This window comes from Propithecus coquereli, unplaced genomic scaffold (genome assembly GCF_000956105.1).
Source record: "Propithecus coquereli isolate 6110/MARCELLA unplaced genomic scaffold, Pcoq_1.0 Scaffold241, whole genome shotgun sequence".
Taxonomy (NCBI): Eukaryota; Metazoa; Chordata; class Mammalia; order Primates; family Indriidae; genus Propithecus; species Propithecus coquereli.
In genome coordinates, this window is record NW_012147964.1 from 1,881,233 (window position 1) to 1,888,797 (window position 7,565).

At 53.7% G+C, this 7,565-nt stretch overlaps 1 protein-coding gene across 3 annotated transcripts in view; it reads right to left on the reverse strand.

Moving 5' to 3' along the window:
* The window catches only part of KDM4B (lysine (K)-specific demethylase 4B), a 167,831-nt gene that overhangs the window by 104,839 nt on the left and 55,427 nt on the right, over window positions 1–7,565 (reverse strand). For all 3 annotated transcript variants that reach the window (XM_012646297.1, XM_012646295.1, XM_012646294.1), the window contains exon 2: window positions 3,564–3,655. The gene's annotated coding sequence lies outside the window, so the exon portion shown is untranslated. The remainder of the gene's footprint in view (window positions 1–3,563; window positions 3,656–7,565) is intronic.

Here is a 7,565-nt window from a genome sequence, read left to right on the forward strand (position 1 = left end):
GTAGGAGCAAGGGGCTCAGGGAGACGGAGAGGGCAGGAGCAGCCTCGGAGGACACCAGGCCCCACTGCAGTTCCGGGACAGGATGGCCTCACGGAAGACACCAGGCTTGATCCGGCTGGACGCTGTGAAACCAGCTGGATCAGCACAGCCACAGGGACGGGAGGCAGGAACACAGGAGGCCAAGGGCGGACAACCAACTTAGAAACGCAAGTTCAAGGCCGGGCGCGGTGGCTCATGCCTGTCATCCCAGCACTTTGCGAGGCTGAGGCAGGAGGATCGGCCCAGGAGTTGGAGGCTGTAGTGAGCTGTGATGACGCCACTGCACTGCAGCCTGGGCAACAGAGTGAGACCCTATCTCTTAAAAAACCAAAAAAAAAGCAATACAAATTCAAGAGAGGAAGGTGAGCTTGGCTGGATGGGGGCTCGCATGGCACCAAAGGGCCGAGGCTGGAGGGGTGGCCGTGAGCTGACCACTGGCCTAACTCAAGAGACGCAGAACGAGGAGCCTCCCAGAAGCCTGTGCACGGTTTGCTGGCGCTGTTGCAGCGAGTGACACAAATTCAGAGGCCGAAACACCATAAATTTATCATTCTCCTGTTGCTCTGGAGATCAGAAATCCAACATGGATCTCACTCGCGTGGGTTCCTGGAGGTTTCCCCGTTCCCGGCATCTAGCGGCCGCCCGCGTCCCTCGGCTCGGGGCCCTCACTCCCCCTCCAGAGCCAGCAGCGCAGCGTCTTCCAGTCTCTCTGCCTCCAACCCTCCTGCCCCTCGTGGGAGGACCTTGTGCTGACACTGGGCCCCCGAGGTCATCCAGGGTGACCTCCCGTCTCAAGGTCCTTAACTCAGTCCATCTGCACAGTCCCTTCTGCCATGAGAGGTGACAGATCCACAGTTTCAGGGATAAAGATACGGACATCTCTGGCCCCATTATTCAGTCCACCAAACTGCCACTGCCACGTAAAAAATGGATCATGCAAAGAAACGTAATGATCGCCACATCCCTCCAGCCCCTCCCCGCCCGGCACTGCCGCAGCCCGGCGCGTCTCTCGGGAAAGACGCGTGAGTCTGCTCCTTCAGTCAAAAGCAATTTCCAGAAAATCGGAAATTGGAGTGAGCTACACTAAGCCCGGCCTCCGCCGACGAAAACAGATGTGGGCGGGGCGCCAGGTCACAGAGCACGAGAGCTGCCATTCCTGGTCACAGGCTGACTCCTGGGGACAGCAAGCAGCCTGAGCAAGGCTGGCAGAGCGGGCACCAGCGCTGGCTCCCGCGCCGTCCGCGGCCTGCCCCTTGATGTGGCGCGAGTGTTCCTGCAGGCTGGACCCTGACCAGCGGATGTCCAGGGCGTCAGCTAATTTACGCCTTGTCACTGCTCTGGACACTCAGGCCGGGGCGTCGGGACGAGCAAGGGCGGAGGCCTCAGACGGAGGGAGCCACGAGGCGTGAGGCGCAAGCTTGGGGAATGACGGTCCTCGGGTGGGGTCCTGCCGCCTGCGCCCTCCGTCCATGAGAGCTGGCGCGAGGAAGGGCAGGCACGACTCCTGGAGCTCCCTGGGGCCAGGCCCAGCCCCATCACTGATCCCCAGGAGACCGTGACAAGGGCCACACCCTCGGAAGGTGACATCCATCTGACTGACAGTCCCGGCCTGCAGGAGCCTCTCCCACACCGAATGAATACACCGCCCAGAACAAAAGCCCATGTGGTCCAAGTCACCACCTCCGAGCGACGCCACTACCCATCTGCACCAGCGGGGGCTGCCCAGGCTCAACACTGTCCTTCCACCCGAGCGCCCCAAACTGCCGGAGAGAAAGTGAGTGAACCATCACGTGTCCCCTGCTTGGGGACTCCGTGGAAAGCAGACAGAGGCAAATGAAAGATGTTCATAGAGTCTCTTAACTTATTCGAGGCGGGGTGTGGTGGCTCACGTCTGCAATCCCGGCATTTTGGGAGGCTGAGCAGGGAGGATCGCTTGAAGCCAAGTTCAAGACCAACCTAGGCAACATAGTGAGACCCTGTGTCTATAAAAAATAAAAAATTAGCCAGGCATGGTGCACACCTGTAGTCCCAGCTACTCGGGAGGCTGAGGCAGGAGGATTGCTTGAGCCCAAGTTACAGTGAGTTATGATGACATCACTGCACTCCAGCGTGGGTGACAGAGTGAGACCCTATCTCGAAAAATTAAATTAAATTAAACAAAATGAATGGTTTTATCGAGGGAGATGGCAATTAATGACGATGTCAGCATCCTTGAGAGGGATTATTAAAAAGCCGCTGCACAGAGCAAGCGACTCGCTCGGTGGGCGCTGCACAGGTTTGGTACCAAGGAACAGGCGACTTAGAGAACTGTCCGTCGGGTGAAGCGGCACAGGATTTAAGGGCAAAAGCAGCATCTGAGGAGGCACAGTGAGAACCAATGGTTTCCAAACCAAGTCATCAAGGGCCTCGTCCACCCAGCCTCAGCCAGTAACGAGTTCACCTGAACAGGCGGGACAGGCACCCCCATCTCTGCACGAGACCAGAGAGGAAATGTTTTCCAATTTGCGGGTCGCACACTGTCAAAACTATCCGGTTCCACCACTGTGAGGAGAAAGCAGCCACAGACAATATATAAATGGACGTGGCCACGTGCCAATAAACCTCATCTACACAAACAGGCAGTGAGTGAGATTTGGTCCGTGGGCCATAGTTTGCCGCCCCTGCTCCAGATGCCCGAAGCCTGTTCCTTTGCCGTACCCCTTCCGGAAGGAAGCTCCCCACTGCCCTCCCAGAGTGCCTGCGTCACGCAGACCAGAAAAGGCACCACATCCGGCACGAGGGCCCCAGTCCCAGCCCAGCCTAGCTATGGGCCATTGCACGGGCATCTTCATCCCTCTGGCCCAGGGGAGCACCACCGTGGCACAGAACCCACGAGCAGCCCTGACCATGAGGCAGCATTTCCTTCGTGGCATGGGGCCAGCAGGGACAGCCACCAAGGACTCACCACAAGCAGCCCAGGAGGTGCCATACCTGACACCCTCCCACCCCGTCGTGGCTGGGCCCCTGTGGACGTGAGCCAATGTGATGACACTGTTCCCTCTCTTCTCGGGAGTGGTCCCCTTGGGCCACTGCGGAAGGCCACCTCTTTAAAACCCGCTGTCCTGGCTTCATTAGGAAAGCACAGCAGACGGAACTGAAGCCCGGAGCAGCTGGGCAAGGAATTCCTCCAACAGCACTTACGAGGAGTCTCCCATTTCTAGAGACCCTCCATTGTAACTGGTTCCCACTTCCTGCATGGTGGGGGTGGGGAGATACGCCCACCAGCCCACAGGAGGTGTCCCCTGGCCTATGCCCACAGTACAGACAGGGCAGCATCCCCAAGAGCGAGATGCGAGCACGGAGCACACGGACCCAGTACAGAATGGTCCAGAAGAACCTCCCCGCCCGTGGGTGCAGTCCACAGACAACCCGGCCCTGACGTCCAGGAATTCAGAACCAGGAGGGGCACCACCTGCTCTGGGCGTGCAGGTCTGACGGCCGCCCCGGGAGGAGGCTGCAGCCACCAGGCCGTCCCACTCACTCACTTCCTTCAAAGTTCCCGGCTGTGTCCGATAGCTGGGGTCGCTCCAGTAACTGCTGGGATTTCTGTCAGCACCTCCAGCAACGGCGACGGTTCCTACAATGTGCAAATAAAAGCAGGATTAACTAACCTGATTGCAGACTCAGGTTTTAATTCTAAATTAGACTCCTACCCACTGCGGAGCCCAAGGACACTTGTCCTTATTCGGATTTTTCTAAATCCTTATCGATTTTCAAGGACGTGAAAACCCATAACCATGGCACTTTACCCGTTTAAAGTCTTCCAGAGACGGCCCATTTTAAGCTCAGCCCCTAAAAGCCAGCGGTTGAGGCAGCGAGAGTCTCCATGAACAATCAAGTTAAACCAAAGAAACTTCTGGAAGCCTAAAGACACAGAGAGCTACGGAGAGATTTTCAGGTTTTGCCCTTCCAAGGAGAAGCGTGTGTGGAAGGTGCGGTGTCGTGCCACACCCCCAGGGGTGTCCAGGCACAGCCCAGGCAGAGACTGAGCACTCGCTGAACAGACGCGGGACAGAACCGCAAGCTTCGGCAGTGGCCCTGATGCCTCTCACCATCTGACGCCCGAGGCTCCCGGGACACCCAGGTGTGTGGGCCCTGCGGTGTCTGAGCCCCAACTCGGGCCAGCCCTCGGCCCAGGTTGCCTCGCGCTTCAGAGGCGACTCCGGTGTCCCGGGTCTGACCCCCTGGCTTTGCTGCACACTTTCTACGATTCCCCAGGAGTTTTAAATAACACAAGTTTCACAATATCTTCACAATGTGCAATGTACTCTGACATTTTCTTATTTTAATGTGGTTTTTAAAATTACTGGGCACAGGCCAGGCGCAGTAGCCCACGCCTGTAATCCTAGCACTCTGGGAGGCCGAGGCAGGCGGATCGTTTGCGCTCAGGAGTTCGAGACCAGCCTGAGCAAGAGCGAGACCCAGTCTCTACTAAAAATAGAAAGAAATTAATCGGACAACCAAAAAACATATAGAAAAAATTAGCCGGGCGCGGTGGCTCACGCCTGTAGTCCCAGCTACTCGGGAGGCTGAGGCAGGAGGATTGCTTGAGCCCAGGAGTCTGAGGTTGCTGTGAGCTAGGCTGATGCCACGGCACTCACTCTAGCCCGGGCAACAGAGCCAGACTCTGTCTCGAAAAAAAAAAAAGAGAGAGAAAAAGATACAAATAATCTAAGTGCCCATTAACAGGAGAGTAAGTAAATTACACACGCACGCCCAAGTAAAGGAGCGCACAGTCATTAACATACAAAGATCTATGTCTGCCACACAGCGATGACCAGGAGAGCCTTCACCAACATGCCAAGAGCCGTCATCTCTGGGGAGCTGCATGCTGGGACATTGATCATTCACAGGCTGACAATGCTGCTGTATTCCTTTTATAAAACAAAGCGCATTTAAGAAGAACCGCCTTTGGGGGCTGTGCTGGGACGCTGAGGTCCCGAATCTCCGGCAGCTCACTGGCTGCTCCACGTGGGGACAAGGCGGGATCTCAGGAAAAGGGACACACACTCCTGGGATTGAACGATCACCCAAACGGTGATGGCACCCGCTCCCTACCAATCGAAATCAAAAATACCAAGCTGAACCCCTCCTCCATTGCTGGTAGGATTGGGAAATGGTGCGGCCACTTCAGAAAACAATTTGGCAGCTTCTTAAAGTGTTACACATGGAGCTGCCACGGGACCCAGCAATTCCACTCCTAGGTGTCGACCCGAGACAAGTGAACACATAACGTCCACACGAAGACTCATTCATGAGTGCTCACAGCAGTATTCATAACGGCCAAAAAGTGGAAACAGCCCAAATGTCCACCAACGGAAGAATGGATCAACACCACGTGGTCCACCCCCACGTGGAGTATCACACGAGGCTCCGACACAGGCCACAGCGTGGAGGGACCTTGAGGACATCGTGCTCAGTGAGAGACGCCAGACACAGAAGGACACAACTGTGTGACTCCATTTACATGTTATGTCCAGAACAGGCAGATCCACAGAGACAGGACGTGGATTCGTGGGTGCCAGGGCTGGGGAGGGGGACAGGGAGTGACTGCTCACGGGGACGGGGCTTCTTTGTGAGGTGACGGAATGTTTGCAAGTAGATGGGGCGATGGCTGCTGTACAACTCTGTAAATGTACTAATAACCTCTGAATTGTACACTTTAAAAGGGTGAATTGTATGCCATGTGAATTATACTTAATACAGCTGTCATTTTTTTTAAAAATTCAGAAAATAAAAGTACGCGAGCTCCACAAAGCTCTGATCGACACTTGAATGCTGTTTCGAAGCATCAGCTCAAGAGCATCCAGAATGCTGTGGCTCACTCCGCCAAGGACCGGAGGCGCCCGCTGTCTGCGCCTGGCGCTCTGGCCCGTGCCGTCCTGACCACGGCCACGGCCGCTGTCCTAGGCTCTCAGCCGAAAGGGTCATGGCCAAGAAGCAAGAGCTCCAGCGCCAGGGTGGCCTTCGGTAAGTGTATCTCTAGGCTGACTCGGGGCTTTCTCGAACGGAGCGCTCCTTAAAACCCAGAGACCTGCCTCCAAGTGCGCGTGGCACACTGACCCAGACGGGGAGTCCAGCCTCAGGATCAGGGCCACAAACCAGTCGGCTTCGACGGGGCGAGAGATGAAAAGACGCCAAAACCACAGAGTGAGGACAGAGGAGTCAGCGTCCGTCCCAGCCCCGCTCCTGGGACGGCAGAGCCTCACACACGGTTTCCGTGATCGCAGGTCCTGGGAGGGCTGTGACGCGTTCATCGCACCCAGATGACAAGCAGTGAGCAGAAGAAGGGCACCGTCAGGCAAACACACACACCAGCGTCCTGGGGAAGTCCGCGCCATTTAAGCGACCGCGTGAGTGAAACCCTGATTAAGCACCGACCTAAGGGAATCGGCACAGACCTGCTTCAAATACCACCGGGGACGGGACGTCAGTTCAGAGGGGTTAAGATGTGGACGATGAGACCTAGAGCAAGCACTAAGAAATACTCCCAAAACACAGTGAAAACGACCATCAAAGGAAATAAAATGTCACACTAGAAAATACGCACTTAATGCAAGAGAAAACAGTGAAGGAGGAATAAACAAAAAAGACGAGACAGAAAACAAAAGGGAAAATGGAAGCTGTAAATCCAACTACATCAATAATGACACTAAATGTGAATGGATTAAATAGTCCAATCAAAAGACAGATTGCCAGACTGGATTAAAAAAAAGATTCAATTATATGCTGTCTACAGGAGATACTCTTTAGATTCAAAGATATAAACAGGCTAATAATAAAAGAATGGAAAAAAGATATGATATGCAAATAGCGACCATAAGAAAGCTGAAGTGGCTACACCAATATCAGCCAAAATAGACTTTAAAACAAAATTTTACTAGAGACATAGAGTGACATTCTATGATGATAAAAGGGTCAATCCATCAGGAAGATATAACAATTATAAACATATATGCAACTAATAACAGAGCTCTAAAATACAGGAAGCAAAAACCGACAGAAAGGAAAGGAGAAATAAACAATTCAACGTAACAGTTGCAGACTCCACTTTCAGTAAAAGATAAAACTAGGCAGATCGACAAAGAAACAGAACACTTGAGCAACACTATAAACCAACAGACATCTATAGAACGCTCCACCCAACAACAGCAAAACATGCTTTCTTCTCAGTACATACGTAGCATTCTCCATGATAAACCATGTTAGACCATAAAACAAGTCTTGTTAAACTAAAAAGATTCAAATCATACAAAGTAGGTTCTCCAACCTCAATGTAAGTGAGAAATGAATAACGGAAAGAAATTTAGGAATTCACAAATATGTGGAAATTAAACAGCACACTCCTGGCTGGGTGTTGTGGCTCACCCCTGTAATCTCAGCACTCTGGGAGGATCACTCGAGCTCAGGAGTTCAAGACCAGCCTGAGCAAGAGCGAGACCCCGTCTCTACTAAAAATAGAAAAATTAGCTGGGCATGGTGGTGCA